The sequence below is a fragment of the Panthera pardus genome, unplaced genomic scaffold (genome assembly GCF_024362965.1).
Source record: "Panthera pardus isolate Hobbes unplaced genomic scaffold, ASM2436296v1 HiC_scaffold_19, whole genome shotgun sequence".
Lineage (NCBI taxonomy): Eukaryota > Metazoa > Chordata > Mammalia > Carnivora > Felidae > Panthera > Panthera pardus.
This window is the reverse complement of record NW_026526754.1, coordinates 15221685-15230956: the sequence shown is the minus strand read 5'-3', so window position 1 is coordinate 15230956 and position 9272 is coordinate 15221685. Positions and strand designations below refer to the sequence as shown.

Below are 9272 nucleotides of genomic sequence, written 5' to 3'. Positions count from 1 at the left end.
TGGCACCAGTTTCTCTGAAGAAATCATCTTCATAAAATTCTCTCTACAACTAAAATTCCTGAGGCACCTGGGTGGCTCAGTCAGTTCAGTGTCTAGCTCAAGTCATGATCTCGCCGTTCATGAGTTTGAGCCCTGCGTCAGGCTCTCTGCTGTCAGCGTGGAGCCCGCTTCAGATCCTCTGTCCTCCTCTCTGCATCTCCTCCACACACCTTCCCTCTCTCTCAAAAATAAACATTTAAAAAAATTGAATAAAAAGATAAAACTCCTAACCATTTTCTACCCTCCAGCCAAGTGAATATCAGTTGGTAGCATTTCCTTTTGATATCTACATCGTGATCTGACTCCTAACACTTCATTACGCTGTATCTTTTATATCTGTGTGTCTCAGCCAAAAATTTCAATGCTCCTTTGCAGGAGCTTAAAGTCAGAATATCTACTTAATTGTATTTATTTGGGCTGGGAAAGATTTCCAAACATGCATGCCCTAGCAGAGCAAAACTGGTCTTGGGTCCATCATTGAATTTGAAAATGTATTTATGAGTTGGGGCCATTAAACCAATCAATCAACTCATCAAAGACTATCTTCCTACACTAACTCCTTCTAAACACAAGTAGCAAATTAAAACTGGTTCTTTTCTGTATCTTTTTCACAGTTTAAATCAATAATTTCAAGAGCAGGCTCGCTTTGGCTGCACGTGTACTAAAATTGGAACAATTCAGAAAGATTAGCGTGGCCCCTCAGCAAGGATGATGTGCAGATCCATGGAGAATAATTTCAGGAGCTAAATCAGGTATCAATTTTTACCTATGTTCAAATAAGGAACGTTGTCTTCTTGGCATCTTTTTCATTCCAATCTTATTTTCCGCACTCACCAACAGACCCTCTTCTGGTGCTCTGCCCCAGCTTGGAGGTTGCTAATCACTGGGGTGAGATTCAGAGCAAGACTGAAACCAAATGATCTGCAGTCTCTGTGTACCCTTGAGAATCATTTTCTCCACAGCACCTTCGTGCTTGGTGGAAAAGGCAGACTTCATTAGCGTAAGTCACGAATAACACAACGGAATAGTACTTTCCAGACTTCAGTGACACTACAGGATTCAACTAAGAAGCTCGTTTTGTCTGCGATAACTTAAGCCAGGAAAGACTTTCTTATCTATTTGGCCTTTTCCTATTTTCCCCTCAATCTAAGCTAATTTATCTTAAGGCACTGTCACCAGTGGTCCTCACTCATGTAAGGTAAGTACAGTTGTTCAAATGGGTAAGCTGTGTTGGATACAGTAAAATATCTTCGTAACTCACAAAAAGTCTAGACAAATGAGAAGAGATCTCCCAGATAAGACTTCCAGGAATCACACTGGCTCACTTCTCCCTTAATAAGAGAACCCAATATGTAGCCGTGTCGATTGTCAGTAATGGTTTTCCCTGCCTTATTGCCATCTAGGTACAAGCTCTAATAATATGTTCTTTTTGAGATGTAAGGAGAAATTCTGTGTGGTAACTGTGAAAAGAACAAATACCTTAAATGGGAAAGTTTATATCCTCATTTGGGAAGCGATAACAAATACCAACATAGAAGATTCAAGACGATCATGGGTACCTTAGTATTCCCTATAGCGCTAGTTATGATGGCAAAGAAATTGATAGCCTAAAAGTCTAGCAGAAGGTTATTGTACAACCACAGCACCAAAATCCTCCGCCACCATGCATTCCCGTCACGATTTTCAAGGGAATGTGTCTCGCTGTTTACATGCTGTGCAAGAATGAAGTATATTTTTCCATGTGATGGAAAATTATACAGCCTTAAATATTGTTTCTGAAGATTACTAATAACATGGGGAAATGTTTATGGCCTTATGTTCACCAAAAAGCATGATGTCCGCTTGTACAAAATGCCACTAAGTGCATAGAAGAAATCTTATTTTTTTTTTAGTACTACTTTTTTTTTAAATTTTGTTTAACATTTATTCATTTTTGAAAGGCAGAGAGAGACAGAGCGTGCATGGGGGAGGGGCAGCGAGAGGGAGACACAGAAACAGAAGCAGGCTCCAGGCTCCGAGCCATCAGCACAGAGCCCGACTCGGGGCTCGAACTCATGGACCGCGAGATCATGACCTGAGCCAAAGTCGGCCACTTAACCGACTGAGCCACCCAGGCGCCCCCATAGAAGAAATCTTAAAAAGAAATACATGAGAATGCGAAACCCTGCTTTCACACGAGTGGTCAGGATACGTGCATACCTCGCCCCTCTTCTTTAGTATAGCTGAAGGTTTGTACAGGGGAAAAAGTACCACCTTTGTAGTGGAAATACACTTCTAACTTGTATTTCTAAGAATAAATACAAGCACAGTAGAGACTTTAAGTAAAAGGAGGGCTGGGGAGGCTTCCTTGGCTTTGGCATTTAGAAGGTAATTGAAGAACTTAGCCAGAACATTTTCAATGAAGGTGATGGGGGGAGAAGTCACTTGGCCGGAGATTAAAATTTTAAATGGGAAGCTAAATGTGTTAGCGAATTTAAACCCTATTTCCAAACCACTTGGCTATGAAAGGGATGGAAAAAGATAAAGGAGTAGCTCAAGAGGGACATTAGGTTAGGAACGGGCTATATCTATACGTTTAATGGGAGATACCAGAGGATATTTAGGGCTGCATGGGAGTCCGTAGAAAAGCAAACGTTTTGAATATAGGTTAAAAGCCTCAATTTTCTCTGGGAAGGAAGAGAAGTTATCAGCAGAGAAAAGTGGCTGGTGGCAGGTTTTGAGAAGAGGTTAACAAAGAATTAAAGTCGTTGCTGTGGTGTTTTTTTTCCCTACACCAGTAGTTGACCAGTGGGCATGACAGTATTGCTCAGCCGCGTTAGAGCCCAGATGCCACTGTGTTCCTGGAACGCGTGACGACACCAATCTGCTCAAATGTGTGATTTCATCTAACAGTCTGCGGGGGGCTGGGATGGAGCAGAAGAGGTGAATAACGGGACCGATGCGGAATGGAGAGATTAGAAGTTTGGGTGGGAAAGGAGGACCCAAATTATAACTCCTTTGCAACCTCAGGGACGTGGGGGCTGAGGAGCCCGCGCTGGGAATTAGGGCTTGTAAAGGAGTGGAGGTGTAGCCCCCAGATCAGGAAGCGGACAGGGTCCTCGAGGGCGGCCTGAGGCACTCAAGCCATTGTGTCATCTTGTGTCTCTTCCTTGCGGATGGGTCTGGCTCATCGTGCTTTCATCGGCAGGGTTTTTATTGTAAACGTGACCTAACCAGGGAATATTTTCCAGGCTCACTTTCTTGTATTTATTTTTCTTTAATTGCACAGAGTGTTGTGAATAGTCATAGAAGCAACAGCGAATAGCGTCTGTCACGGAGAAATGAGCGGTCCTTGGCCACAGCACATAAAGCTGCTCCGTGGAGCTGGGGAGCGTGCCCTGTGGTCTGTGCAGGTAAAGGGGGCTTCCAGAAAGAAAGAGCACCCCGAGGCTCTTCCTAGGCAGCTAAACTCTCCTTGCTGGAGTATCATCCCTGATAATCAGATTTTGTGTCACCCGTGAGCTAAATTATGTGTGAAGGCTGAAAGTTGAAAATTCCCTCTCTCATTGGAGGAAATAAGATAGAAGGTTAGTGTCTTTTTAAAAAAAATTGTAAATATATATAAATATATATATGTATATATTTTTCTCATTAGTGTGATAACAAAAATTCACATACACTGTCATTTTGTACGTTCCGATTGCATTAGAGATCAGACATGATTTTTCTTCTGTGCCATCAAGAACATTATTTTTAATCATTGCTGCCACAGCATGTCTGAGGCTGTCTGGTTCTTTTTAATCACATAATCAAAGGAATGTAGTGGGTTCATCATGAGCATCTATAAGACAGTGTCCACATAGACTATGGGATAGTTTATGGCCTCAAAGTAGGAGAGGGACTAATATAGCCTATATAATGATTAATATTATAGATCAGTTCTTCCATATCTACTTCAGGGCTCCTTTGCATTTATTCCGTGTAATAATTAATAATAGGCCCCGTGGGCTTTAAACATTAGCCATGTCCTGTGAATAATAAATGTATCATAAACAAGCAGGGAGAAAAGGAAATACCGTGCACACTTTAACATACTCAATTCAGTATCTGTACTGAATTTCCCATAAATGGGTAGAATGCGTCTTAGAAAATACCCCTAAAATCAAGTACTTATTAAGACAGGTTCACACTGATGATGGTACAGATATTGAGCATGTAATCTGTGCCTCGTACTGTTGCAGGTGCTCTCTCTGTATTATCTCACTTAATCTTTGGCTCAGTCCCATCAGATAAATATTACTATCGTCACAATTGTAAAGGAAAATAACCTGAGAGGTAAACTCCCATGCTAGAGATTATATACCCACCACCACCTGACCATCCCTGCCCTCTACAAGACTCTATATGCCATTATTTGTTATACTTATGATAAGGTAGAGTTCTTAACTTTGTTGGTTTCCAAGAACGATCGGATTTTTTGCCCCATTTATCTAGTGGGATTCGTTATTGTTGCTTTCCAACACTGTGTCATTACACTGATCTTCTTTTATATCTAGGGGTAGACTGTTTTAAAAGCTGAATTGATGCAGGCAGTAAAATCTAATGACCATGTGTCAGCGTCATTAGTGGAATGACGAAGTTAACCTGATGCGTCTCTTAATATAGAACAAGAGTCTGTACCAAAATTTGTTAATGCGAAGTATTAAAAATCCTAACCATTAATACATTCTAACATTGACCGTAAAATGGTATGGCGTCGTGTTTGGTTCTGGTTTTTCCTATCTGAAACATCTTGTCTTTGAAGGTTCCTTGAATTTTAAGGTACACCAACATAATGAAATGCAAACATCATTTTCCATGCACCATTGAACCTAGCAGTTGGAATTTTTAAAATGCATTTGTAAGGAGAAACTTAAAGAAGGATGTGTTTTCGTTTATTTTTATTAAAATTCTGCATGCTTACCTAAGTGACTCTCCTGAGCAGCGCATGGCAACTACATAGCAACGTAGGCTTTAAAGAAGTTTTGCAAGTTCAAATTAAATACCATTTCACACAGGCTAATGGAGTCTTTAGCAAAATTCTCCAGTGGTGGGGGGAGAAAGGCAATAAAGTTTGTCTAAACTGGAGAATAGCTGATTGGACCTTGAAAGTCAGAACTGGCCCATTATTGGAAAACATTGAATGACTTTTCCTGTCAAATTTTCTGAATTACCCTGGACCCTTTCCTGACCTAACCCAGCACGTATGTGTTTCTGTTAGCAGCTCCCCCCACCAGGATTCCCCAGTACAGCTAACTAGTCTGCATTTATCCTAAGAGGGGAAAAGCTGTCTAAAAAGGAGACTTTTCTCCAGAGTCATTTCAATAGGGCCATGACTTTTTGTGTGGTCTCATCTGCTCATCTCGTCTCATCCAAAAATACAGCCATCCCTTAACTCTCTGTGACCCAATGGTTACTCTCACAGTGGTACTTTTCCCTGATATGGTAGAGTTCAGGCGATCTTTCAGGAGACATCTAGATGTTCGATATCTCCTGTGTCCTTGCCCATGCTTCCTGAGCGAATTGGTTACTGCAAAGGCTTCTCAGTTCTGCTTCCTGACTACACCACTAGCCGGGTATTCAAGTGACCGGGGTTTAGATTCTAGATCTGTCGCTGTCACTTGTAGGATTTGGAGTAAATCACTTAATTTCCGTGAACTTCGTTGCTCAGATCAAAGTAGTGTATAATTAAGAATGATTGTGAGGATTACAATAGATATTGTGAGTGAAGTTTATTTGTTGAGACATTGTAATATAATTACATATAATTAGGGAGGCTATAAAATAAACCCAAATGTGAAAGGGTGGAAACGTGAAGTGGCGGTAATGGGAGAAACATATTGAGAGGAAAAGAAATTGACAAGGTAAAAGTGAAAAACAATGAGGTCTGTCATAAGGCTGTTGTAACCAATCCTATCTTTTAAAATAATGTGTTGTGCCATAGTTTGCTTTCATTGCAGAATGAAAATTCAGAATTAGAATATTATGCTGTATAAGCTTTGGCACCCTGGAATCGATACGTCTTTCACCTTCAAGTCAGTGAGAATTTATTATTTTTTAAACAATTTTTTTTTAATTTTTTTTTTTATTTATTTTTGGGACAGAGAGAGACAGAGCATGAACGGGGAAGGGTCAGAGAGAGAGGGAGACACAGAATCGGAAGCAGGCTCCAGGCTCCGAGCCATCAGCCCAGAGCCTGACGTGGGGCTCGAACTCACGGACCGTGAGATCGTGACCTGGCTGAAGTCGGACGCTTAACCGACTGCGCCACCCAGGCGCCCCAGTGAGAATTTATTCTTGAGAGCGGTCCATACTTAGCAGAAATAAAATTACAACCTACCTCCAGTGAAAACATTAAAAAATGTAATAGCTGTAATTCTTATGATAATAATGAAGCCTCACATGTATGGGCAAGAAATACTATTCAAGAAATTACTCTGTCGGATGTTCTAACCATTGTACATGCATCGCCTCGTTTAATCATGATACCAACTTTACGGTGTTGGTCATGTCAATAGCACCACGACACAACTGGAGCTCATTGACTGTACATGACTCGTCCACAGTCACAAGACAAATACGTAGCAAAACCAGGATGGGAACCTCCCTCCTTAGCTGCACAGTACATGTCAGCAGTCACTAGAAGGGCTCCCTCCCTCTTTGCCCTTCTGGCCACTGGTGTGCAAGGACGGAGCTGGCTCTAGCGTCTTGCAAGCCTCCATTGTTAAGTCGTGAGCAATTTTGTGAGATCATTGTTAAACACAGTTCCTCTTAAACTGACCACAGTGGAAACATTTATAGCACAGAAATTGGCAAATATTACAGGTCAGAGACACCCCCCTCCCAGCCACCAGGGCCAGGTGTTAAACATTTACCATCATACCACTGAATTAAAGTTGGAGATGTTCTTCTAGCTTCCATTTATGGCTAATTTTAAATGCCTTTTAAATTCCCTCAAAAGCAAAAGGGAAAACGAATCAAAATGAACCATAAAATAACAGTCAGATTTCCATCAGGCAGTTTGTGTTACACCATGTTGATGTTTGATATCCTTTGTAAAAATAGGGCAATTTTTAATGTTGAAAGTTAAAGAGTTTCATCTTCGGGAATTTTCTCTCAGTACAACTGATTACTTCCAATGAATGGGACTATTCCTACTTTGTGTGTAGAAAGAGATGTAGTACTTTACTTTTACAGTATTGTAAAGAAAGAAAAAGGTTTTATCACAAAAGTTACTGAATGCTATATGAATAGGAAATGCATTGATTAAATTTTCTCTCGTGCACAATGAATGTCTCATCCCTAGATGTTTTCATCCACCCCAGGTAAATGCCAGCATATCCAAAACCAATTCAAAATGATGTCTGTTTTTCCTTCTAAATTAAACAAATATTTACAATTGAAAGTAGCACAATGATTTTACTTTCGGCTAAAATTATTCTCTTTATGGATTAGATTTGTCACAAACATAAGGTGATTTGTAACTGATTTAAGTAAATCTCAAATACAAGTTCTATGCGTTTATTAATCTACCTTCATGATTTTAACTTTACTGATTTAATAAATGCACAAATAGAATGATTCTGGAGGAATTTTAACTAGAGTATCAAAATATCCAGTCTAAGAAATTACCCGTACAATTATGATATTTTAACTCATTAATATCAATTTGGTTCAGAAACACTTGCCAAGAAAATTATAATTATACTTACAAATTGGTGTTTTTTTCATTTACCTCACTTAAGAACTATGCCTTAACGTTATGGTGTTCATGGTATTTGAACACCTCGGGGAAAATGTTCTGGTCATCACTGACAAAGTGTTTAATAAACTGACCCATTTCTTCTCTGAACACATGCATTTTTCACTCACCAATATATGAAGAGGCTTATCATTTTTGTACCTTTCCGTAATGTTTAACACTTGCCTGAAAGAATCATAATATTATTTTACAAATGATGTCCATCCTAGAAATGTTACATGAACAAATTTCACCACTCATCCAAAAGTCGATCCAAAGCTATAAGAATCCTCTTGGGACTATGTCCATGTCTTTGTGAGAACCTCATAATATTATTCATATTTCACTTTGGTGAGCCTTTCCGTCTCTTCTGTTAGAGGATAAGCCCCTGCAGTATATAAAAAAGGGTTGGTCATTTCCTATAAATGTTACGATAAAGCCATTTGTTATTTTTTTCTTTTAAGATTTTATTTAAATTCAAGTTAGTTAACATATAGCGTATTGGTTTCAGGAGTTGAATTCAGTGATTCGTCCCAAAGCTCATCCGAGCAAGTGTCCTTCTAAATGGACACTGTCCTTATTAATCACCCGTTTAGCTCATCCCTTGCCCACCACCCCTCCAGCAATCATCAGTTTGTTCTCTGTATTTAAGAGTCTCCTATGGTTTGTCTCCTTCTCTGTTTTTATCTTATCCTATTTTTTCTTCCCTTCTCCTATATCCATCTATTTTGTCTCTTAATTGCCACATATGAGTGAAATCATATTTGTCTTTCTTTGACTGACTTATTTCACTTAGCATAATACACTCTAGTTCCATCCATGCCATTGCAGATGGCAAGACTTCATTCTTTTTGATGGCTGAGTAATATTTCATCGTGTGTGTGTGTGTGTGTGTGTGTGTGTATGGCACATCTTCTTTATCCATTCATCATTAAATGGACATTTGGACTCTTTCCATAATTTGGCCATTTTTGATGGTAAGTTATAAACATTGGGGTGCATGTGCCCCTTTGAATCAGTATTTTTGTATCCTTTGGATAAATACCTAGTAGTACAATTGCCAGGTTGGAAGGTAGTTCCTTTTTTTAACTTTTTGAGGAACCTCCACTCTGTTTTCCAGAGTGGCTGTACCAGTCCACACTCCCACCAACAGTGTAAGAGGGTTCCCCTTTCTCCACGCCCTCACCCCTCAACAACATCTTTTGTTTCCTGAGTTGTTAATTTTATCCATTCTGACAGGTGTGTGGTGCTATTTCATTGTAGTTTTGATTTGTATTTCCCTGATGATAAGTGATGCTGAGCATCTTTTCATGTGTCTGTTAGCCATCTGGTTATCTTCTTTCAAAAAGTGTCTGTTCATGTCTTTTGCCCATTTCTTCACAGGATTACTTGCTTTTTGGGTGTTGAATTTGGTAAAATCTTTATAGATTTTGGATACTGACCCTTTATGTCCTATGCCATTTGCAAATTGAGG

General features: G+C 39.6%; 1 pseudogene; it reads left to right on the top strand.

The window, feature by feature from the left end:
• The first annotated feature begins 678 nt into the window (after nucleotides 1-678).
• Nucleotides 679-777, top strand: LOC128778223 (U6 spliceosomal RNA; annotated as a pseudogene).
• Nucleotides 778-9272: the final 8495 nt, after the last annotated feature.